This window comes from Carassius gibelio, chromosome A20, assembly GCF_023724105.1.
Source record: "Carassius gibelio isolate Cgi1373 ecotype wild population from Czech Republic chromosome A20, carGib1.2-hapl.c, whole genome shotgun sequence".
Taxonomy (NCBI): domain Eukaryota; kingdom Metazoa; phylum Chordata; class Actinopteri; order Cypriniformes; family Cyprinidae; genus Carassius; species Carassius gibelio.
This window is the reverse complement of record NC_068390.1, coordinates 11012294-11039124: the sequence shown is the minus strand read 5'-3', so window position 1 is coordinate 11039124 and position 26831 is coordinate 11012294. Positions and strand designations below refer to the sequence as shown.

At 37.9% G+C, this 26831-nt stretch overlaps 1 long non-coding RNA gene across 2 annotated transcripts; it reads left to right on the top strand.

The window, feature by feature from the left end:
* Positions 1-9737: 9737 nt before the first annotated feature.
* Positions 9738-16584, top strand: LOC127938726 (uncharacterized). Of its 2 annotated transcripts, none has more exons than XR_008148781.1 (3): positions 9738-10178; positions 11440-11633; positions 15454-16584. It is a non-coding gene; the product is annotated as an uncharacterized LOC127938726 (long non-coding RNA). The 2 variants fall into 2 exon arrangements; XR_008148780.1 differs by having other exon boundaries at positions 15401-16584.
* The last annotated feature ends 10247 nt before the right edge of the window (positions 16585-26831 follow it).

The window sequence follows — 26831 nt, the reverse complement described above, 5'->3', positions numbered from 1 at the left end:
ATAACTGCTGGCTGTGTTCTCGTTAAACAAATGTCCTTGAATACAAGGCCAGCAGAGAGATGAAAGAAAGTGAATTTTGAATGTTGAACACTGATAGATAAATATGGTGGCCTTATGTTAATATGATCATGGTTTTCATGATTTATAAAAAGGTTTCTATAAATTGCATGAATGGGTAAGAGTGCTATTTTAGAGTTAACATTCCATTGTTAGAATGTACATTTCTGTTGTTAAGGCTGGGACACAGCCATCAGTGGGAATCTGTCAGGTGAAATTTTTTGGTGTGTTTCACACGTTGGGAGCAGTTAGAATTGGTGTTGGGACTGTCGGAGAGAGTGAGAACTCTGATTGGATGTTCAGTTCAGCGAATGTGTTAGTGCACGAGAATTAAAGCGAAAGTCAAGACAGCACAGACATAAAGCTGTTCTAAGGATATGTTATTGTAACTCACCCAAGCATTCCAATATGCAAATATTTTCATAACAACATGACCGGCTTAATATGAAGAAAGTTATCAACAAAACTGATATTCACAATGATAAGCAAGCGAGTATATCTGCATATATCTTGTATATCCTTGTTTTGGTCTCTACTTTTGAATGAAGAATACAGACTATTTGTAGCTGCTGATAAAGGTAGTTAACTCCTTACACACAGGCACAGAACGCACATGCTAGTATGCAGTTGGCTATATAGTCTGTGTGGTGTGGCTATAGTCTGTGTGGTGTGTTCAAGCACAGCTTTTTTTTGTCCAGATGCAGCCGACACAAAGCGGCAACACCATCAACTTTCATTGCTGCTAGTTCTTGGTGTGTCGGGTTGGTGTGTCCATTTAGAGTTTATTTACTGCATAGTAGTAGAGATAAAGATGCAGTTCACACTTAAATCATAATAAACAGAAAGCAAATTAGAGACAAAACAAGTCTTTAAGTCTACACAGAGAAACATTCTCTCACTGATTGGCCATTTATAGACAGAAAGTAGTTTCAACACAGAGGATAATGAATAAACTACTCATTTAAAAAATGTGTTGTAGGCCTATTAAAGATTTGAATTATCGTTTGATTCAGTAACTAAGTAAATAACATATATGGATTTAAAAATTTCTAACATCTCTGCTTTTAGATCTGTCTCCATTTATGCAGCTGAACAGAACATCACTAGATAGAGAACAAGCATTTGACATCTGTATAGCAGTAACATCATTTAACTCGTTAGACAGAATGTTCCTGTCAACTCAGTATGATACTTGCAGATCCTTTCTTAACAGTCTGATAGGCTAACTTGAGTACCTCAGGCTTTCTGCACAGCAGTAGTTTGGTTTCTTTTCATTTTAAGCAAGTCATCAGTCACCCCGATGCACCTTCCAAGTGCCGGGCAGGACAGTGAACCCTCCCACCAGTCAGCCTGTCAATTTGCACTCATCGTAGACTAATTAGCCAGACAGATCTACTGCTTTTCCGTACCCCATCTTGACACATCTGTGTCTTCTGATTTCATATACTGTAGTCCTGAAACAGTGTCAGTATATGCAAAAAAAAAAAAAAAAAAATCTTCACCAGTAATAGAAACATTTTCTTTTTACTGGGACAAATCTACGCCTTGAGTATTATCCATTCCTTCCTCTATACTCAAGGAAACATCCTAAAACAACAACAAGATTATTATGCAAATGCCATTTTCCAGTAGAGAATCTAAAGCTGTAGACATATTGTTTACAGATATAAATTCTATTCACAAAATCTCACTTGTGGCTTACCAGTGGCCATTTATAAGATCCCAACCAGCCAATGGAAATGTGTAACTTCTGAGAATTTCATGGTCAATGCCTGCACTCTGGAATTCCGGGAACATTCCTCTCTAGTGTTTTAACATCTCCTGCCCATGTCATATTTCTGCCATCACACTCTTCCACAAGCATAGCCCTGCTGGATCACGTGTCATTGATTTAATGCGAGCATTTAAAGCACATGGCGCCCAACGTAGGGTTAGTGTCCATTGCAGCATGAAGCAGAGGTGTAAATACGTCACATCACTGGCTCAGCAGACTCAGTCATTGCATGATAGGCTTAGAGGAGAAGCAATCCATTATTTTCAACTGTCAATAATTTCCGTGAGGGAATTGGCTAGTGGGGTAATAGCTCAAAGGGAAGGGGGGGTTGAGCTGCTTTGATTTCCTCCAGGGCAAGTTTGCAAAGGCAGCACACATTTCAGGCAAAGTACAAGATGTTGATTTAAGATGACCAGTCAATGTGGGTCCAAGGCTCAGAAGGAGTGGTCTGAATCATTACTTGGCAGGATGGCAAACGATTTGCTGCAGTCTCTCTCCTTTTCTCTTTTTCTTTAACATTTGACCATTTCTTTGTCTCCCTCCTTCACTTTTGTTTCAAAGTCTGTCCCATTCTAAATTATTCTTAAGATATTTTTTCTTGCTTATTGTTTTTTTGTTTTTATTTTACTGAAATTCATCTATTATGATAATTACAAGCTGTTATTTAAGAAGACAGAATTATGGGTTATGAACTTAGCCCAATGTCATCAAGTGGGATATTTAAGAATGAAAAGCATGCTCAGATAATATTTCCATGTGCTGTCTGTGTATGTTTGTGCCCAAATGACTAAAGGAACTACAGTATAATAAAAAAAAAAAAAAAAAAAAAAAAAAAAACATACAATTCTATTTAAAACTTTTTAAGATTTCTTCGTGTTTTTGAAAGCAGTGTCTTATGCTCAACATGGCTACATTTATTTGATCAAAAATATGGAATGACATTCCGGACAAAATGTATTTGCAATTGCGTTTTTTTCTATTTGGGGACACATAAAATGACCTTCTACCACGCTACAACCCATCACACACCCTAAGGTCACAAAACGCTGGACTTTTGGTAGTTCCTAGGATAGCAAAGTCCACTAAAGGAGGTAGAGCTTTTTCACATTTGGCTCCCAAACTCTGGAATAGCCTTCCTGATAATGCTCTGGGTTCAGACACACTCTCTCTGTTTAAAGATTAAAAATGCATCTCTTTCGCCAAGCATTCGAATAATGTATCTATTAAATTGTGAGTGTAGTTGCATCTGATCAAATGTGCATTTTTATTCATTAGCTTGGGTTAAACTAATTTTACTTTGTTGGATCAGCAGCTATGCTAATGATGTCTCTATTTTGTTTCTATGTTTTACCATGGGATTTACATCCCGTGATAACTAGGATTTACACAAGCTCCAGTCTGGATCCAGAACACCTGAGAAGAGATGATGCTAACCCTCAGATGACCTCAGATGATGCTAACCCTGAATCAACAAACAGAACTAACAATTATTGCTACAAGTGTGACTGCATCATATAACAATTATTAATATTAAGCTGACTACGTCTTGTATTAATTTTTTCTAAAAATCCTGTCAAACGTGCACAAACTGACAGTCACCACCATAAGCTACTACTAAATATTCTAAATATTGTAGAAACATAATTTTCTGTAAAGTTGCTTTGTAACGATTCATTGTCAAAAGTGCTATACAAATAAACTTGGAAAAAAAACGCAAATCGCGCATTACCATCTGCATTTTAGTTTAAGCGAACGCACAGTGTCTGCCAAATTTCTTACTGTACTTTTTTTTTTTTTTTTTTTTTTATCCTACTTACTTCAGCCGCGAAATGGGCGATCATACTAATAACTTGTAATCTTTACAAGAATATCTGAATTATGCAATGAGCAAGTCTGCGTTTAATAAACACTTAATATTGCGTCAGTTTGTGCTCTCAGTTTGTGCTCTCTTGTGCTGCCTCAGAAAAATATTAAAACAATGTGAAATTGCACTACAGTTTAACTGAAAATATTTCCAAATGTATAAATTCCAGCGATAGTGAAACTGAATTTTCAGCAGGCATGTGATCTTTGAGAAACCATTCTAAACAAATCTCAAAAACCATTTCATATTATTATCAACACTGAAAAGAGTTCTGCTGAGTAACATTTTCTTGTGGAAACTGTAATACATTGTATTAATTTTTTTCAGGAAACTTTGAAAAACAGAAAGTTTAAAAGAACAATTTATTTGAAATAAAATTTATCTGAAACTCATAAAAAGTGTTTACGGTCACTCATCAATTAAATGCATCCTTAAATATGGACTCTTTTGACATTAAGTAATATATTTGGATTGTATAACAAAAGTGGCATTTAAAACAAATGCCACTATTCAAACAAAACATTTCACGAAATTAAGTTTGGTACGTTTTAAAATATGTAGGACTAGATATATTATTTAAAATCAACACAAAATGTCTTGGAAAATTTCATGTTTGCCTGGGCTACTAGAGAAAAGGGATTAAACTCCCTCACTCTATTATGACATCCTGCCACAGCAACATTTTTTTTTAATGACACTGATTTCGCCAACTCACATTTCAAACCTAAAATTACAAAACTAATTGCCTCTCTGCCAAGAGAGCCTTGATGATTCTGGAATAGGACTATTTGTCTTATTAGGGTTTGGCCACTGAACAACTCTTTTTAATCAAATGAGCACAGCTGCACAGAATCATACTGAGCAGTGTGAAAGCCGAAGGAAAAAGAAATCGCTCAAAATAGCTTGACACTTTTACATTTAGTGTCAACAGGATGCATAGCTGAAAAGCGAGAAGCATCGTCTGGTGATTGCTCTGTAAACATACTATATACAGTATATGACAGGCATGATTTGGAAAGAAAAGAGACTGAATCGTGTTTTCTTGGCTATCAAAACAAGAAGTCTGACAGCTCAGCATGATCTCCAAGCTTCCTCAGGCCTGAAGGCACACTCATTGAAACAGTTCTCATTAGCATCACACATCAAGCACTTACTGGTGGCAAGAAGTTTACAATTCAAACTCAACAAACTAACTGTAAAGCTGAGTACTGCTGTTCAAGCACCTTTTCTTTTAGATAAACTGCAAAATAGGCTAACAGAAGAAGAGATGCTTGACTATAAATATATAGGCCTGCAAACAATAGATCAAAGTGTAAGGATATTGAGTGAGAGCAGATTTATCCACAGATTGTATTTTGTCGGAAGTAACACTGACTCTTGATGAAAAGTCAATGTCTATAAACAAGGGCTCAAGGGCTTAAACTTTAGTAAAAATATTTGAATAAAACTACTCCACTGTTTATCTGAAAAAAAATTTAAAAATCTGGTGCAACTAATGTGTAGAAAAGACCATAACAGCAGATGATTTGACCGTTCTACGACAAGGAAATTTTAGTTCAGATTGTACAACTTAGCCTGGTGAGCAGGGCTTAAAAAAAAAAAAACATTAAAATAAAAATAAAAAAAATCAATATGTTCTCTCCAAACGGAACCGGTATTATAAAGTTTCCATTCCTACGTTCCTCATTAAACATTACCGTTCCTAAACCTGTTTCAATCGGAAAAATAACAAAAAAAAAAAAAAATTACTGGATAACCATTGCTTTTTTAATGCAACTGCAACTGCTAATTTCAAAGTATGCTATAACGCAAACACCCAACGCAACACGTCCTTGCATCACAGAATCAAATTCAGTTAGCTAATTAAGCTTGATCATTTAATGCAATATAACATTAACACAAAATAAAACCACAACAAAATTTCTACAATTTAATTAAGTATTAACAGTCTATAAAGGAATCACATTGAACTGTTTTGGGCTACCTCAGTTACTTCGGTTGGTTTAAACAAAATGCACAAACTGTAAAAGTCTATTTGAGCCTAAAGTCCGTACTGCTTGTTTAAACGTACGAAAAGAATGTCCTCCAAGACCCGTGCATTCATTGATGACCTCAGTGGGAAAAGAATGTACTTGAGGCATGAAAATGTGCGCTCTACACTGACTTGCATTACAGGTAGTGCAATTAAATTCATAGCAATTTTGTGCAAATCTGGGTTAGTGGGAGCAACACTTGCCCAGTACTTAAAAAGACACTCACTCCTCTTAAGGCATGCTTCGCTAGAATACATATCCAAAACAGAAGAAATTGACACACGAGTGGGTTTTATTGTTGTGCTTTCCTTTACTTTTGCCATCAACAGCTGTTCTATCTCGTTGTCATCATCGGATGATTGGAACGGACTGTGTTGTGTCGTCCTGTTGCTGCCAGATATATTCTGAATGGCTCCCCAGTCATGACACAAGTGATTTTTTTGCGCTTTCGGATTGAAGATCGCTAAGAAAAAATCTGTATGTAGGGGCGTGATTTGTTTGTGTTTGTCGTGATTTGAGACACTGAACAAGGCATTTTGCATATGGATTGTCAACTGTGTTGGTACACAGTACACACTGAAGCCAAACACCGTAGAAGTCACCCGCTGTGAGCTTGTCGGATTGGAGGCTTTTCGTAGCAGTTTTTGCTGGTTTCAGTGCATGCACCAAGCTGGATATTGCCCCCAATAATTCTCACCTAAATGCAGTTTCAGTTGACATGTCCTCACAAAAAATCCTGACCTCTAAAAGCTGCTCCTGCATATCGTGTGTAGAATGCCAGCGTGTTGGACAGTCAACAACTGGCCTTTTATGCCCCATTCCTTTAAGAAGAGTGTCAATGTTTTGTGTGCGCAACTTTTTTGCAACACATCTCGCTTTAGAAATCAAATTGGATGACTGTTGCTCTTTTAATGCGTCATCAACTGCTAACTGCAGGGTATGAGCCGAGCACCTCACAAGTTCAATGACCAAATCAGGAGTTGCGCCCTGAATTGTAGCTAGCATATCATCCTATATTTTTGTGCCCATGGGATCAATTTCATTCGCTTCCCATGGGGTCTCCTCTTGCATATCAGATAGTAAAGACACTGCCTTTAACATGTTAGTGCCATTATCTGACGTTATTGAGTAAATTTGTCATAATTCAACATTATATTCTTCTAACACATCCTTCACCATGGATAAAATGTATTCAGCTGTGTGTCATTCAGTTAGCTCTCTTATGGCCAAAGTGCGCAACAATTTTTTCTCCATCAGTGTACTGTACGCCAAGAACAGATCGGTCTCTGCATGTAGCTGAATTAATTTTTAGCATTAGTAGCCTTCCCTTTAACTCATTCTTGAGTTTTTCCCTTCCCACCTGAGCAACATTTGACACCATATCACAGATATATGAGGAATTCATGGCAAAATCATTTCTTATAGCCTCTTGTATTGGCTCGATAATTTTTCTGAAGCAAGTGTCTTCCATTAATGTAAATGGTCTCCCGTTGACAGTCAGTAGTTCTATGCATGCATCTTTTAGAACATCAGGATTCATTTGAATACGCAGGTCTGTTGTCTTCGGCTTTTTCACTGTGACCGCGTCCAGAGTTGTCTGTCCATCTGCTGTAGATGCTGGTCTTTTAATGCTGGTTGAAGCAGCATACTCTGCTGGATGTTTACATTGAATCTGCCTCTGCAAGTTACCTCCATGATTCCCGGCTATTTCTGCAGAGCATTCCTCAATATTGCAGACAGACTTGTTAGCCGATTTGTCATAGGAGAAATACTAACAAAAAGGATTGTCTATCTAAAAAAAGTAATTGACAGTGGTATAAGCTAATAGGCCAGGTTTTACTTTTTATGTTCTAATTTTTTTTTTAGCTCACATTAATTACAGAAAAGAAACAAAAACATATATTGCATTACTACGTAAAGCTAATCATAACGTTTCTAAGCATGTTTTATTTAAACATACCTCTGAAAATTTGATGGGTAGCCAATTTTGTGGTTAAAGACAAATCTAATCAGGAGAAATAGACTGCCTATGAGTGCTGCATGGCATTTTACTCACGCTTGATGCGCCAGTGTCACATGCTCTACTATTCGATTGTGATTTGTAGCTGTCTGATAAAAATATTAAAGCGAATGGTAAAATAACGTTAATAACCGGATAATGATAATTTCAAATAAGCATTTCTGTTCCGAATGATTAAAACTGATTTTGTTTTTGTTTCTGTTTTTGTTCCTGTGACAATTTTGTTCGTTTCCGGTTTTCGTTTTCATTCCTTGAACCGTTTCAGTGCCCTGCTGGTGAGACTCCTCAAAAACATATTTATTTTTATTTTTATAGATTTTATAGATATAGAAAAAAAATTACAAGTGTATAATCACACGTAAAACTAAATAATTAATATGTACACTCAAATGAATTTACGGTGCAAAGAAAATTACTTGTTTACGTGGTTACACCAGATGACATTGTTCTAATGCTGAAAGTAGTAAAAAGAAGTGTTCATAAATCATCACCACTAATGATAAATTATGGTTCCTCCAGGATGTTGAAGCCACTCTCACTTTATCCATTAGAAAAGGGGAGAAATGAATTTAAAAATAGTGGTTAGACTGTTGTGTTGTCCCACTGAGTCTGGCATTGCTCTGTAATCTCTTTAATCCTTCTTTATGAGTTTCGTATGAAAGCACTACCTCCTTCGCTCAGCATGAAATCATCATACAATACCGATTCCTTGCACCTTGTCAGTTCTCCTCTTGATGGTTATGGGTCTCCGACAGCAAAGGCTGAATCCAAAACAAGCTAATCTTCCAGCATCCCCTCCCTCTCTGCCTATTCCCACCCAGCAGAGCACTTCATTTAGCGTGATATTCTACTGTGGCTTATCCAATGTCAATAGTTACATCAGGGCAATAACTAGATGACATGGAGAGAAGCTACAGGGAAGGAATAAGAGAGTGAATGAGTGTGTGTGTGTGAATAAAAAGTGGCACCATGCTCTCCCTGGTAGTAATGCCTTTAAGTAATTTATGCTCTCGTTCGACGGCGGATAAGAGGTTGATGGGATTACTTGGGAGACTGCAGTGGATTAACACTGAAGAAAATCTGAGGGGAAGCAGACTAACACCTGGCCCTCACATACATCTCTTTAAATAAAAAATAAATAAATAAAACACCAACAACCCAGAAGCAATCATTACCATGGTGATGCTCATAAAAACCTGAAGAAGTTTTTCAATGGAGCTGTTGAGGATTTGACTTCATTATAACTCTTCACATTGACTTTACCAATGACTACTTGTGTAAAGTGCTAGGGAAAAGACATGACTGAAAAATAAATTAAATGAGGGGGAAAGTCTCTTGATTTAGACAAAAATACCCAAGAAACACTTGAGACAAAAAAAAAAAAAAAAAAGCCAGGAGCCAGCAAGAATGAACACAGATTATCAGTTCATCTGAAACTGGCATATAATGGATAATAAAATTACTACGGCGGTATATTATCTATAGCTATGCTACTAACGGAACTATGTTTAGTATTTTTGTCCAATGTTTCAGTTGAAATATCTAGAAGTTTCAAGACTAGTTATATTAAGTAAATATGATGACAAAATTTCAGAAAAAAAAAAAAGCTGTCACTAGGGTGGTACATTGGGTACTAATATGTACACTTTAGGTAAAAGAAGTATGTAGTATGTAACTTTAAGTTAATAATATGCACCATGTAGGGGTAAACATTTAAAAGGGTGTCATACCAGTGACTGTCAGATGCTGGTTTGACTTGACAATCCAGATTCAAGAGACTTGGCCCAGAGATACAATGAACTCACATGTAATAATCATCAGGAACCATATAGAGAAACACCAGCATGAAACTTCAACACAAGACAAAGAACTGAAGATAACTGAGGGTCTATGAGGGGACTATTGAAATTCAATTAAAGAATGAATAACTACGACAACCAGTGAAACAGAAACTAAACAGAAACAGGGAAACTAGTCAGAACAGTATGGAATAAAATCACTTTCAAAAATAATCGTACGTAATTCAAAACATTTGTGTGTAATTTTAATATACTCGTGCGTAATTTAAAACTATTGTACGTAATTCTGTTTTTTGTCAGAGTTGGATTCCAAAATCTACGGCCACGACGGTTTACAGATACGCGATTTTGTGTGTTTTTTTATAGTACAACTATAAAATGTACGACTGTGACAGTTTACAGACACGGCGCTTGTTTTCACAATAGCTCTGTTATACACACGACATGCAAATTACGACCACGAAATGCGGTGTGTGAAACGACTGTCAAAAATACGTCATTAAGGTCACAGGCATTACTATGCGAGGGAAGATGAATTGATTCAACGAAGTGCGCATGCGCCCTACCAAAGTTTTAAACCACTGGCGCCGAAATGGCGGATCAACAGCCAAGCGCTTACACCTCGTCTCAGGTAAGTTAATAATTATTATTATTTTTTTTTAATCTGACATGTTTAAGCTGGGGTCATCAAACTTGTTCCAGGCGGTCATGAGGTCGGAGCTAATCTCTGAAGGACACGGGCCCTCCAGGACCGAACTTGACGACCCCTGTGTACTAATAACTAATAACAGAGAGTATCAATATTACAGAGATAGTAATCGTTTGTTAACATGGACAAATGGTGCATAGTCTAATTAAATATGTGCTAATTTGCATAAATACCACAACAGATCTAAACATTGGGTCTAGCCAGGTGAAAATGTCTTGTTAAATTTTGTTGACAAATAACAGTAAAATGCTTAATATTAAGATATGAGTGGAACCCATTTAGGCTACCCATGAGCATCAATACAGAGAGGCAGGAAGAAGTACTTTGGTTCCTACTTAGGCTGGTTCCTTTATTAATTTTTAAAAGATTATATTTGGGGCTGTTTCTGGGGGACGAGTCTGAGGCAAGAACATGAGACAATAGTAAGGAGCATGCAGAAGACAAAAAGTAGGCAAAATAAAAAGTAAATTTCCAGAAACAGTCCCACGGACCAAACTAATAAAGGCTGGTTTCTAAAGTACTTCTTCCTGCCTCTGTATTAATGCTCATGGGTAGCCTAAATGGGTTCCATTCAGACCTTAATATTAAGTATTTTACTGTTATCAACAAGATCGAACAAGACATTTTCACCTGGCTATACCCAATGTTTAGATCTGTTGTGGTATTTATGCAAATTAGCACATAAATACAGAAAGAAATGACTGAGTAAGTTAAATTGTTTTTAAACCATTGATTTATCTCTATCAACATAATCACACACAATATTGTAGTAACAAGATGTTGTAATCTTTATTTGCTGGAAAATGACAATCAGTCAAGTTTGTGTTTTAAGCACATCTGACACATCCCTAAACCTGAAATGTAAAGCAGAACGAGCTCCACTTGCAGGTTATTGTAGAATATGTAAGCACACTGACATATGCATAATTTATTTTTGCACTGTTAATCAATTTTACATTTTCACTTAGTGCAGGTTAATGTAAGGAAGATAATGTACTACAGATATTTAAATCCTTTTTGTATGTACTCCACTTCTTCACTGCCTGACCATCATCTTAATGTTTATGCAGTTCAATGTTTTTATTATTTTTTTATATCTAAAGCACCTTGCTAAGTAAGTATTTAGATGTTTTTCATATATGTCACGGTCTAAGCATGATCTGTTTCTGTTGTTCTGATGAAGGAAACTTGTGTTGGGGAGGATTCAATATCTGTTGAGGCTCATGTGAATGTGTTATAAAGTGAAACACATCCAGACACATGGCTGTCAAAGACCACACGACAGGAACATTCTCCTGGAGACGCTGAGAAAGCACTGAAGGAATGTCTGAGGAGGATGTACTCAAAAAATACACATACTTCAGGACACCTGCTGGAGTGAGTATATTAAAGAAAAAAAAAACTCATCAACTGTAAAATATCATGTTTCAAATATTTTCAGGTAATATTTTATTCTTCTGTACCTTTTTAGCCCATCTGTTAAAAATTTAAAGCAATAGTTTTAGAAAACAATGTAAGATTTATCAGTCTAGACAAGAACATGAAATGCACCGTATATTGTGAAGCTTATACATTAGCTTCTGATTGTTTCTGCAGTTCTGCACTGTATCAGAATCAGAATCAGAATCAGAATGAGCTTTATTGCCAGGTATGTTTACACATACGAGGAATTTGTTTTCGTGACAGAAGCTCCGCAGTACAACAGAATGACAGCGACAGAACATAAAACACATAATAAAAGAATAAAAAATACAAATATGTAGACAGTGAATGACAATATACAAATGACAATTGTAGGCAGGTATATTACAAAGTGAAGTTATGTACATATATATTGTGTGCAAAATTTAAGTGTATACTAAGTATGTGTGTTAGATAAATAAAGTGTGTGTGTATATAAATATAAAGTGTAGTGTGTTCGCCATTATTGTCAGCTGTTCATAAGATGGATTGCCTGAGGGAAGAAACTGGTCCTGTGTCTGGTCGTTCTAGTGCTCAGTGCTCTGTAGCGTCGACCAGATGGCAACAGTTCAAAGAGGGAGTGTGCTGGATGTGAGGGGTCCAAAGTGATTTTGACAGCCCTTTTTCTCACTCTGGATAAGTACAGTTCTTGAATAGATGGGAGAGTTGAACCGATGATTCGCTCAGCAGTCCGGACTACCCTCTGTAGTCTTCTGAGGTCAGATTTAGAAGCTGAGCTGAACCAGACAGTTACTGAAGTGCAGAGGATGGATTCAATGATGGTGGAGTAGAACTGTTTCAGCAGCTCCTGTGGCAGGTTTAACTTCCTCAGCTGGCGGAGAAAGTACAACCTCTGCTGGGCCTTTTTTACGATGGAGTCAATGTGAATGTCCCACTTCAGGTCCTGAGAGATGGTGGTTCCCAGGAACCTGAATGACTCCACTGCAGTCACAGTGCTGTTCATGATGGTGAGTGGGGAGAGTGCAGGGGGGTTTCTCCTGAAGTCCACGATCATCTCCACTGTTTTGAGGGTGTTAAGCTCCAGGTTGTTGAGACTGCACCAGACAGCCAGCTCTTTTACCTCCTGTCTGTAAGCAGACTCGTCACCGTCCTGAATGAGGCCGATGAGTGTGGTGTCATCTGCAAACTTCAGGAGCTTGACAGAGGGGTCCTTAGATGTGCAATCATTGGTGTACAGGGAGAAGAGCAGTGGGGAGAGAACGCAGCCCTGGGGAGCTCCGGTGCTGATTGTACGGGTGCTGGATGTGTATTTTCCCAGCCTCACTAGCTGCTGCCTGTCTGTCAGGAAGCTGTTGATCCACTGACAGACGGAGGTGGGCACGGAGAGCTGATTTAGTTTGGGCAGGAGGAGGTTTGGGATGATCGTGTTGAAGGCCGAGCTGAAGTCCACAAACAGGATCCTCACATAAGTCCCCGGTCTGTCTAGGTGTTGCAGAACATAATGCAGTCCAATGTTTACTGCATCGTCCACAGACCTGTTTGCTCTGTAGGCAAACTGAAGAGGATCCAGCAAGGGTCCAGTGATGTCCTTCAGGTGGGCCAGCACCAGTTTTTCAAATGACTTCATGACTACAGACGTTAGAGCCACAGGCCTGTAGTCATTTAGTCCTGTAATTTTGGGTTTCTTAGGGATGGGGATGATGGTGGAACGTTTGAGGCATGAAGGGACTTCGCACAGCTCCAGCGATCTGTTGAAGATCTGTGTGAAGATGGGGGCCAGCTGGTCAGCACAGGATTTCAGACAGGCTGGTGTAACACAATCTGGGCCTGGTGCTTTTTTCCTTTTCTGCTTCCGGAAGACCTGGCGCACCGCATCCTCGCTGATCTGAATTGCAGGTGTGGGGGAGAGGGGGGATGCAGGAGGTGAGAATGGTGAGAGTGCTTGATTGGAGAGGTGTTCAGGATGGGTTTCAGGAGCTGTTAATGGTGTGAACGGTAGTTTGGAGAGGCATTCAGGGCTGGTTGCAGGAGTTGTGAAGGGTGTGAATGGTTGTGTGGGGAGGCGTTCAGGGCAGGTGATGGGTGTTCTTTCAAACCTGCAGTAAAACTCGTTCAGATCGTCTGCCAGTCGTTGATTCTCTACGGTGCTGGGGGGTGGTGTCTTGTAATTGGTGATCTTCTTTAGACTTTTCCACACTGATGCGGAGTCGTTGGAAGTGAACTGAGTCCTTATTTTTTCAGAATAATTCCTCTTTGCCACTTTGATCTCCTTTTCCAATGTGTATTTAGCCTGTTTATACAAGACATTGTCCCCCTTCACGTAAGCATCTTCTTTGGCCTGACGGAGCTGTCTGAGTTTTGCAGTGAACCACGGTTTGTCATTATTGTAAATTAGTTGAGTCTTTGTAGGAATACACATATCCTCACAGAAACTGATATATGATGTTACGGTGTCTGTGAGTTCATCCAGATCGGTGGCAGCAGCTTCAAAAACACTCCAATCAGTGAGGTCAAAACAAGATTGTAAATCCTGCTCTGCTTCATTAGTCCATCTTTTTACAGTCCTTGATACAGGTTTAGCTGATTTTAGTTTCTGCCTGTAGGACGGTATTAGATGAACCAGAAGGTGATCAGAACGTCCCAAAGCTGCTCGTGGAACAGAGTGAAATGCATCCTTTATTGTGGTGTAACAGTGATCCAATATATTACTGTCTCTTGTGGGACATGTAACATGCTGTCTGTATTTTGGCAGTTCACGGGACAGATTGGCTTTATTAAAGTCCCCGAGAATGATTAAAACAGAGTCAGGGTGTTGTTGTTCTGTCTCTGTGATCTGATCAGCGAGATTCTGTAAAGCTGAGCTCACATGCGCTTGAGGATGGATGTAAACACTGACCAGAATGAACGAGTGAAACTCCCGCGGCGAATAGAACGGCTTGCAGTTAATGAAGAGTGTTTCGATATTTGAGCAGCACGTCTTCTTTAACACAGTTACATCTGTACACCACCGTTCATTGATGTAAAAGCATGTCCCGCCGCCACGTGATTTCCCAGTGGATTCTGATTCGCGATCCGCTCTAAACAGTTGAAAGCCCGGCAGATGGAGCGCGCTGTCCGGTATGGTGTCATTCAGCCAGGTTTCCGTGAAACACAGAGCAGCAGAGTGTGTGAAATCCTTATTTGTCCGAGAGAGCAGAAGGAGTTCGTCCGTTTTGTTGGTTAGAGAGCGGAGATTTGCCAGATGGATGCTGGGCAACGGCGTTCGAAATCCGCGCTTCCTGAGTCTGACGAGCGCTCCCGCTCGCTTCCCCCGTCTGCGCGTCCTGAAGCGCTTGATCAGCGCCGCCGCTCCTCCGATAACAACGTTCACTAAAACATCTGAATAATTGAAATCCGGTAAAACATCTTGTGGTGCGTTCTGCCGAATGTTCAGCAGTTCTTCCCTGGTGAAACTGATAGCAGGAATATAACTAAAGACAGGACAAACTAACAAAAACACAAAAACATATGCGGAGCTCGTCACGGAGGCAGCCATCCTGTATCGGCGCCAAACAGTGTATGTAGCTACACTGTCTGAGCCAAAGAGAATGCAACAGAATCTGATGAATCTGAAAAGTGTTTTTTTTTTTTTTTCTTGTTATTATTATTATTATTATTATTATTATTATTGTTGTTGTTGTTGTTGTTGTTATTATTCTTTTTATTCATTTATTTTATGAAAGGGGGACCCGTCTAGTACACCTGATGGATACTGACTGTAAAATGTCAATCATAGTTCGAGGGCTCAGTGTGGTGACAGAAGATGGAACAGATGAGTGTCAGTGCACCAGTCTTGATGAAGCTTCATAACAGCCTTCTGGATGTATTCTGCTTTCAACATTGCATATCCACCACACATGAGAAAGACACTGACTTTCCTTCAGAGGGACATTGTCAACATTAGAAGATGGAGACAAGCACTGCCAGTAACTTTACTCTGAATGATTAGCCTCTTTTATTAGATCCTCATGCCTTGACTGTACCATTGCACAAAGTGCACTCGAAGGACATTCACTCTTTTGAAGTTAACCCAACACTTTGGAGTTGTACATGCACATGAACCAAATAGCTTGCTCTATTCTTTTTTCTATTCTATCTGTTTTCTTTTTATTTATTACATTATTTAAAAGCCCTTGCTACATGTAATGTGTTAAGCTAACTGAGACTTGTTAAAGCTCTTATATATCATTGCTCTTTTTGTTTTTTGATTGCTTCAACTCTGTCCTCATCTGTAAGTCGATTTGAATAAAAGCGTCTGCTAAATGAATAAATGTAAATGTAAATATTAGTATAACCTGTGGTATAGATGAGTGCCAGTCAACTTTTTTCTGATTCCATTCTGTTAGAAACCATGCACAGGAAGCATATGTAGTACTTTTGTTACTCAGTGAATAGTCAGTAGTACAGTTGTATTATAATATAATGGAGAAGGATCTGGCTGCAGACTTGCAGTCTCAGACACTTGTGCTTCTTTTTTTATTGGATATTTTATTCTACTTATTGGTTACTTCTTGTTTGAATCTCTCAACATTTGTTTTTCTCTTGTGTAGGTATGGTTGACTGGAAGTCTGTCAGTCCAGATGTGAGGAAGACACAGAGTGGAGCTGGAGCTCAGCAGATGTGTGATGCTGTAGATACTGTGGTCTTGGAAAGAAGGGATCTTCACAGCTTTCTATTCAGACGAAGAGTTTGCTGGATTCTGTTCTATGGACTGCTACTACAGAATGAATGAATGAATGAGTGGTCTATCTATCTATCTATCTATCTATCTATCTATCTATCTATCTATCTATCTATCTATCTATCTATCTTTTTACTTGAATTGGTGAATGAAACTGAAAGCTAAATAAATGTTTTAGTGGATAAACCTGTGTCTGTTTGATTAATTGGTTAATGTCACTTAAAACAAGGTTACTAAACTCTGCTGACTAATTTTTTAATTTATTAGTTTTTTTTTTTTTTTTTTTTTTACTCATTTTTCTCTATCAGGCAAAACCTAGTTTTCTAGTGTAACACTTTACAATAAAGTTTAATTTGTTGACTGATGTATTAACTAACATTAACTATGAGCAATGCATTTGATACAGTATTTATTAAACTTTGTTAATTTATAAAAATACAGCTGTACGTTGTTTGTTCTTCTTAGTTCACTAATGTTAACAAATACAGCTGACTTTAAATTACTTTAACTTAAGAACATCAAGTGCGACTAACCGTGTTAAGAGACGTTTGTATTATCAAAAATAATTGTAATCTGTATTTGATTATTGATAAACTAAGACCTAAACGTGCGGTGGTGATTACGTCAGTAAGCCCTTTTGAAGGTACTTTCGAAGTTTAGTTTAATTTAAAACAATATTATTTACATCATTAATGCTGTTTTTACATTGGATAAATTATTATTATTTTTTTTAGGATTATGTGTTTAATTTATCGCTTTCTATGAATCTATAGGCCAATAGCGATTAAGAGTATGACTCTTCGTTGAATCGATTCATCTTCCCTCGGATAGTAATGCCTGTGACCTTGATGACGTATTTTTGACAGTCGTTTTGCACACCGCATTTCGTGGTCGTAATTCGCATGTCGTGTGTATAACAGAGCTATTGTGAAAACAAGCGCCGTGTCTGTAAACTGTCACAGTCGTGCATTTTAGAGTTGTACTCTAAAAAACACACAAACTCGCGTATCTGTAAACCGTAGTGGCCGTAGATTTTGGAATCCAACTCTGACAAAAAACAGAATTACGTACAATAGTTTTAAATTACGCACGAGTATATTAAAATTACACACAAATGTTTTGAATTATGTACGATTATTTTTGAAAGTGATTTTATTCCATAGAACAGAACGGAAATAACTTCAAACTCCCAAAATATATAGACCGAATCTACTGTAAATGTGACCTTATCTTTACAGCACTAGCTGTTTTCACTTGTTTAAAAAAAAAGTATAAATGAACAACTGAAAATAATGTGTCAGTGCACTTAGACAAAATCACACTTGGAATCTGGACATAAATTATGAAAACTCTTAAGTATTAATATCTTAGGTGCTGTTGCTTATTTCAAGCATTTCAAGCACTGCATTTGCAGTAGACAGTGTCACTTTTCCAATAGCAAGCTTTAGTGGGTTAGCATGACAAAACACTGTAATACATAATGTCAGTTCAACTCCACAAAAGAGCTTCTGTTGACTGGGAAAAGAATAAATCAAGTGTACAGTGAGAGCGCAGAGTCAAACAAGAGTATCATATCTACTCTCCAATAATGTCAATAATCTCAATTAAGGTTGAAAAGTCTGATTCATTCATATCTGTCTTCATTTCAGTGGCTTAGGTTAAAAACATTATTCATCTTTTCATTAAATCATTAAATAAAAGTAATCCCAGGTATCCGAGAACAACACTACACGTTTATTTATCTAGTGCATTAAGGAAGGTCATTTGTATTTTATTTTTTTCAGTAAATGGACGTGCCCAAGTGATACAGTTACCCTAAATGAGATGCGTATTTTGTTTGAAAAAGGAAAAAATTACCGTATGTTCTTTTAACAAGCTAAGTGTAATTGAATAACGTCAGATTAAGAAGCTTTATTTTTGTTAGCAGATTGTGTATCTTGAATGTAGTTTAAAGGGATAGTTTCTCCCGAAAATAAATATGATTTAATTTACTTACCCTTCTGACATTTCAAAACCATATGACTTTGTCCCTTCAAGTGGCATACAAAAGAAAACATTTTGAAAAAAATGTTTAATTGTTTATGTCCATACAATGAAAGTCGGTGGGGTCCTAAACAACATTGGACCCTATTGGCTTTCATTATGCAGACAAATAAACAAAGATGTATATTTTTTAAATAAATTTTCAGTTCCACAGAAGAAAGACAGTTAAAAATAAATGACAGTATTTTCAATTCAGTATTTTCTACCCCTTAAACTACAGATGAGTAGCTTGAAGCTTGTCAAACCACATTTTTAGATCAGCTTTCTGAACACTGTAAATAATGGAGATCTTTTGGGGGAAATGACAGAATTGATTTTGATTGAATGCATTGATGGAATGGCATAAAGCTGCAAAAACTGTCATAAAAGTAATTAACAGCATCGTTGCCGGTCTGTATGAATGTGAATGTAAATTGTCAGTGCTCATTCCTGCTTTCGTGCCTTTATGTGGCAGGTGCTGCAGTCAAACAAATATGTACATGTTCCACCCGTGTCACATCCTGTCATTGACAGGCACAGAACCGTTCCACCAACCGCCTGGCTTTTTAATGCTGATTTCATTTGTCACGGTCTAATTCACTATTGACACAAAACATAAAGCTCTCATTAGATCCTTTATGAACATTTTCACTGCTAAAGTGGGAAGTCAAAAACAAATGGCAGATGGTTCAATCATTCTAATGGGAAAAAATCACATAAAGTTGCAAGGCTTGGAGGTTGAATAAGATATAAAAGAATGGAAGTGTAATAAAATTGCTTTTTATAGTGCTTTTGCTTTGTTGAAATAAAGCTCCTACTGTGGGGAGTGAAGACTTTTGCGACAGACAATCCTGTAGCTCTTATGTGTCATCAGAATTTAGAAACATATTTTAATGTGGCAGACCCATCTCAAAATAAAAAATGGTCCTCTATTTAACAGCCCTGTCATATGACAAATTTATATTTTATCAACATTTACTCACCATCATGTTGCTACAAACTAAATCAAACCAAAAGACTGATTGACACACGACTTGACACAAGACTTTATCAAACATGGTGACTTTATCAAACACGGTCAAACAAATTTAGATTAATGCTACATTAAGAAGCTTCCTTTTTGGAGATTGACTGTTTTGTGTCCTAATGACTTTCATATTATGGACAGAAGCAGTTAAAATATGTATTTCAATGAACAAAGTCAGACTGTCTGGAGTAATTGATGACAGAATCTTTATTTTCCATTGAACTATCCCTTTAATAAAGTGAAGACATCCTTAAAGCTGCCTGAAAAACACTGCAATGTATACATTATTCAAAATCAGTCATATAATGATTCAATTATACATCAAAATACAATAACATATGAGCAAATAAGATGATTAAGATGTCAAAGTTTAGCTAGTTAGCATGGCCTCATTAGCTCCTGCACCAATCTGGTTCTAAAAGCATCTTTCTCCTTTAACGGACATACAAAAGAACTTATGTGTTCTGACTAAATAAAATTATGAGCAACCAACAACCTTTGAAATGAATGCAAATGCTAATGGATAGCTTTCTCCAGATACTGTTTTAATTATACATGATCCCAAATTTCATTCTCAAGTAAAACTGCATTCAGGAAACAATTGTGAATTTTATTCATTGTTATATTGCACTTTTGATTCACCACACACAAACGAAACAGTGTGTCTGGCTCATCAGTATTCACAGTGAAAGAGATGATAAAAGCTCTGTGCATAGAATTATTTCTGAAGAATATTTTCTCCTAAATATATTAATTTCCTACATCTTAGCCAAGCGTTTGTGGCATCCATTCAACACTAAAAACGGCCTCTTGAGGCCTGTCTCACATTGATACATGCTTGAGGAGGCCTCAATTTCTAGTCAGATCAACACTTCTTGCCCTCAGTCCTTATGTATTTAATGTCAGGACGCAGTGGGGAGGGCTGGGTAAACCTGCGGAGGTAGAGAAATCATGTCCTGCCTTCAACAGAGTGCAGGCATTTGTTCCCCATCACTAGACATCAAAGTTCAGGCTGACTCCCACTAGCCAGAAATGCATGGGGGGTGAGATCAGAGAAAAAAAAAACTATAGTTTGGTTGAGAGGCATTATAGGAGCATGGACCAGTGACTTGTGTAATGGACATAATCAGAGGGGGTTTAGGTTCAAATCACCAGGTGTGGCTGACTGATAGTGTTTATTTGTTCTCAGAGCGCCACCTGCTTTTCCACACACCTTATCCTAGAAGACTGCCCAGGGACAAATGGGAAGAACACTTTAAATAAATAACTGATCGGAATACAGCTGCAAAACTTATTACAGCTAATCCTTATAAATCTCCCATTGAACAAATATATGTACTCTAATAAATATGTTTACTAGAGACATGTATAACTAGTAAAATTACAATTAAACTAAGTTTTTGTGCAACTATATTGGACAATTCACTCCAGTCCTTGAGGTTCCAAGAGTGCTGATGTGTCATGTAATAACAATGACTTGCCATTGTTTCTTTTACTTACTTTGCTTGTCAACATTTGGACGTTCCAGACACGTGGAGATTTTTCATTGTAGATGGTAAAGGGCAAATGTTTTTGTTAGACAAAAATCATTCATTCACTGATTCGCTCACAATCACCAACTCTTTCAGTAACAAAATAAGTGACTGTCTTTATGATGGAGTCCTTAAATTACTCAATAGGTTTGATCAAATACACTGAGTTATTTTGTGAACAAAACAAGTGACTGTCTTTATGAGTCACTGAATGATTCTTTCAACAATCCATTTAAATACACAAATTCATTAAAGGAGTCATATGATGCGATTTTATGGCGTTATTTTTTAGTCAAAAGTTATGAGCGTGTAAGACATGCTCAAGAGCACATTATGTTATTTCACACGCGCAAAAATGAACCTTCAGCTGGCATGATAAAAGTACTCGCGCACAAATTCAACAACGGAGAGGTGTACAGGTAGTTGCGAGCGAGCGCCTGGCATACTCTCATAGGTTACAGTAACTCTACTTGTACAGTGGAATCCTGTTCGCGTGCAGCGGGCTTCTGCTCGCGGAGTGCTGTTTTACTCGCGCAGTGGATTTCTGCTCGCTCAGCTGATTTCTGCTCCCTCGAGTCTACATGACTTTTGACAATTTGGGGGCGGAAACCAAGGAGGGCACTGACCCTCTTATGATTGGTCACTTTCACACAGGGACATCCTTGTACCTTGATTCACTGCTCTCATTACAGGAAGCACGGAGTTGGGTTAAGTTACCAACGAAGAAGAGTGGGAATGAATTAGAATGAGTTTTCTAATATACATAAAATGTATAAAATGCTGCGCAGATCATAGTTAAATCAATTACAATCGATGAATATATTAGTGAACGATGAAGCCTGCGTTTTGTTAAGTAAGTTAACATTAAAGTTACACAACACTGAAGGCATCAAAACTTTAAATTAACACATGTGGAATTATATATGGATTTATATACATAACAAAAAACTGACACAACTGAAAATATGTCATATTCTAGGTTCTTGAAAAAAGCCACCTTTTGCTTTGATTACTGATTTGCACACTCTTGGCATTCTCTTGATGAGCTTCAAGAGGTAGTCACCTGAAATGGTCTTCCAACAGTCTTGAAGGAGTTCCCCGAGAGATGCTTAGCACTTGTTGGCCTTTTTGCCTTCTGTCTGTGGTCCAGCTCACCCCTAAACCATCTCGATGGGGTTCAGGTCCGGTGACTGTGGAGGCCAGGTCATCTGGCGCAGCACCCCATCACTCTCCTTCTTGGTCAAATAGCCCTAGATTCCTTCAGTGTGACTCTACAATTTTCATAGTCATGAAAATAAAGAAAAACTCTTTGATTGAGAAGGTGTGTCCAAATTTTTGGTCTGTACTGTATATATACAGTATATTTATCTTACAGAAGTAGTTGCTATTATCATTAATTCTTCAAAGAAATATCAATGATACAAAATCATATTTAATTTTCACATACTTTTACATTTCCACATTGAGTTGTTTGACAGCTCTTAGTTTTATGGCTTAGTTGATGGTTCAGTCATTTACAAAAAGGCAAGGAAATAATGGGAGTCTAGTTTTTAGTATTGCCCATATCCTGGTGGGTCACATCCCTCTTCAAATGAAAAAGTGTACAGTTATAAAAAATAAAAATAAAAAGCCACATATTTACTCATCAGACAGATCCCTGCTTCCCTGCCTTAAAAAAAGAGCAGACAAGCACGGCCACTACAAAGCACAATGACTTTCAGTACAGATAAAACACAATAAGTGGAGCGCGAAGAGACAAAAACAAATTTGAGCGATAGATCGGTACACTGCACACAGAGATACAACAAGATTGAGAGCACGGTCCAGCGAGGTTCCAGTGCTACAAGAGAGATACTCCCGCTAATTCAACCACACAATAAATCAAGACCTCTTGAGACCACAATGCAACCTCAAAAAAACTCTCAGTAGACCATGTTCTTGGTTTTCACTACCTGAAAAGCAACATTAGCAGTACTGGAAAGACTTGATGATGGGTTAAACTGATGAGTGAGGTTTGCCTCTGCAGAGCCATCTCAAAGGTAGTCATTACCTCGCAAGCAATTTTGACATTTTGTTCAAATGTATAAATAAGCAGCCAAAATCTTGATTCTGCGCTTTGAAGAGAAATCACTAATAAATACAGGCCTCCGGCCATTTGGGTCTGAAGAGTTCTTAAGGATTTTATTTGAATAAACTTTTAACTTGTCCTTAAGGCAGACTGCTCCAGACACAAAGACAGACGGGCAGCATGGCACACACTTCAGATATTCGTTCTTTATGTACAGAATCCTGGATCTTCTGCCCTGTTTGACAGCCCGATTTGGGATTAGACTGGGGTTTGTCTGGAGCCGAGGCAAATTAGAGCTTTGTCTCACCTCTGCACATTCTTTCTGTTCTCCAGTTATCCTGTCGCACTCGCTCTCTTCATAGCAAAGACTCCCATTAGCACCCAATGTGCTAAACAGAGGCACATTAACACACCTGTCAAAGACAAACACACATGCTTTTTGTCACTACAAAGGGTCTTTGCTGGAGGATGGCAGGATGAAAAGGAAAAGGGAAAGAGGAGGTGGAGTGAAAGCGAGACGCTGGTGACAAAGCTGTATAATGAATGGGAGGAGAGACAGCCTGGCCTGACAGGGGATCAGCTGGATCCTGATTTAAATACCATTTTTATTCATATTACAGAGCTTTACTTGCCGCGGCACCCCTTCATATTCGTTAATTTGAAGGGTGACACAGTCTAGACTCATGTGGAAAGTGCAGCCGTGGCCAGATCAAATGTCAGATGGAGTCTTATGAGAGAAAACAGGCTAATAAATAAACATAACCCTGGGTGAATTTTCAGAGGCTCATCTATTATTTACAGCTTAAAAGTCATTACTCATACAGAAAGAACAGGCTTATACTGGTTTAAATAATTGTTCAAAGGTGGGCTTGATTCTGTAGTTGGTTTTTCATGGGATTTAAGCAAAATATGCAGTTTTGCTGTAAAGTGTTGTCACATTTATCGTTGCTTGGGGAAGTCTGGCAGGCGAAATCCAGTCATTTTTAATAGAAAATACAAAAACCTGGATTTTCACTTGAGAACAAAAAGGTTTAGAGCTTAAAATGAAGCAATAGTCAAACACAGAGTTGAGAAGTTTAATTCATTTTTCAAGTTGTCTGAATGGTCACTGAAAAAAAAAAGTTGTAGTGAGTCAAGCGGTTCACAAAACGTCAACCTTTTTGATTTGAAAATCTTTTTAGTCAAACAGTTAATGTACTGTGAAAGGAATCAATGATTTGCTGATTCTTTTGAGGCCCAATGAAGACTTCAAGGGCCATTTTTTTTTTTTTTTTTATAATCATACATTTTAATTAGGGCCGGGACTAGATTAAAAAAAATTATCTAATTAATTAGAGGCTTTGTAATTAATTAATCGAAATTAATCACATTTTAATCGCATATAAATATTTGACCTGAAAACAGTGAGAAGTAATTTTTTTCACATGGATTTATAGTATACCATTGAATAATGACTGAATACATAAGCTTAAGCAACAAAATATTGTTTATTTTTGTTCAACCAAGTCTAGCAGACCAGTGCAATTTTTGCCATGAAGTGTAGCAATAGCATATTTAGAAACAATTTAGAAATAGTACATTTCAGAAATTCAGGAAGCTTATAGGTGCTGGAACCTTCTGTAAAGAGTTTTTAAGTAAAACACAATACTGTCAATTACATTCAGAACACTGGAAACCCTGACTATTAGAAAACATCTCTCTGTTGCTTCAGAGGCCATAACATACTAAGTCCAACTCTCAATAACCTTGGCCAAAACAATAAAGAGTTCAACATAAACTGTTGCACCAACAAAATAATACATAGTTCAACATAAAGTGTAAAGTCCACGCTAGCTGCTATATGTTTTGCGTTGAGGTGATACTTGAGGCTCGATGTGCTGCAGGCTGCAGTGATATGCGGAGCGAACGCTAGTTGGTGCTTCAGTATAATCGGTCCGCCGAAACAAATCCAGTGAGAAACGTTCCGCGGTGCAAAAATAAGTTATTAAAAATGCGGGAATTTTTTTTTCTGTAATTAATTAATCTTAGTTAACGCGTTATTTTTTGTGTAATTAATTAATCTCAATTAACGCGTTAAAGTCCCGGCCCTAATTTTAATGTACTGCTCCCTAAAACAGATGTTTCTTTAGTAACTTGAAGTATGGCTGAATGCTTCTTCAAAAGCAATCAAAAGCTCATAATTTAACTTCTTATGAGAATTTAGAGATTCTACAGTAGCTTCAGTTTGCCTCAGCTTGCTTTTATTTGTTAAAAGGAAGTACTCTGAGTGCTTTTTGCAGTGCTGTGATTTGACCAGACTAAAGGTCACAGTCCTGCTTGTGTTTTCTGAGAAGTGTTGAAGTGGTTGGTGTTGTTATTAAGAGCTTTTAGCAGCTCAATAGGCACTGTCACACACACAAGTCCGCAGGTCACCCGATCATACTCCTAGGGACGACATGCCAAACACCAGCTCTGGAAATGACTTGAGGGGCCTCTGTCAGCTCCCAACAGCAGCAAGGAGAAAGCCAGAGGACATACTGTACGCCTGGTCTGAGAGCTATTTGATGTTATGTGAGATGGATTTTTTGCCACCAGGGTTTCTGAGAGGAAAGAAATCGATCGGGCAGTTCAGAGGAACTTCACCTGCCTGCTAACCCGTGACGGGCCCTGGACTCCCTACTGGCTGAAATCAGAGGTGTCAGAGCACACAACAGCTTGATTTAACTATGGGAATCTCAGCAGAGAGCTTGTCGCATGGTAAGCATACTAAGACTGTAAGCCAGTACATTCTTAATTGGCAACTTGGCTTTATGCTTGATTCTAAATGTGTGTCTGAATTTTAGTCCTTATTATTATTATTATTATTTACTTATGCTGAAATCATTTACTTTATATTTGAAGAAAACATTTTTGGGCGAACTATCCCTTTGAGTTACACACATTCTGAATCGTTTAGCATCACATTTCTTTAAAAATCTTTCCTGTATCTCACAGTGCAATTGAAAGCTGTTGGTTTTAATTACAGAACAGCAGAACTAGGCAGAAAGGAAACAAGATCAAAAGAGTACAAACAAAAAAGAGGGGGAAAAAAAAGTATTGTCTCTATTGTTCAGCCGAGTGTCATAAAGCAGCCTGGAATTGCTGTAGATATAAAATACCAGAGAGAGCGAGGAGAGAGGAATAAAAATGGGGAGGCAAGGATGGGGAGGCAAGACTGAAAAAGATTATATGATGAATAGTTGTGCATGAATGCAATGTGTTTTAGTATCTCTGTGCAACACACACAATATAAATACACAGCAGGTGGCATAATCAATACTGCAGACGGTGTGTTTAACTGCGGCAGAGTCTGTGTGCATTAGATTGCATGAGTTCCCTTCAGTGCATCCAGAAATTAAGATGATTGATTTTGTGTTTCTCTGAATCATCCTGTCACTGTAGGTACAGATCAGCGAGCTCGGCCTGCTATGGCCGGTGGGACTGCCACCTCGAGATGGAGGGGTTTTGGATGAAAGGGGACAGAGGTAGGAGTCTGGATGAAAGACAGACAAAAAGGACTTGGAAAAGAATGAACAGCACCGTGTTAAACCATCCACTGCCACAGACACACAAACACACACATATAAGCATGCACTTGCGTGTTTTTGGCAGGAGAGCAAGGCTTGGAGGATGTCCAAATAAAGAAAGTGAAAGGAACCGAGGACAGAGAGAAGATCTTAGTTTGATGGAAAGAGGAAGGATGGAGACAGGATGAGACAAATAAACAAGAGAACAAAGTGATGATGAAAGAAAAAAAAAGAGATCA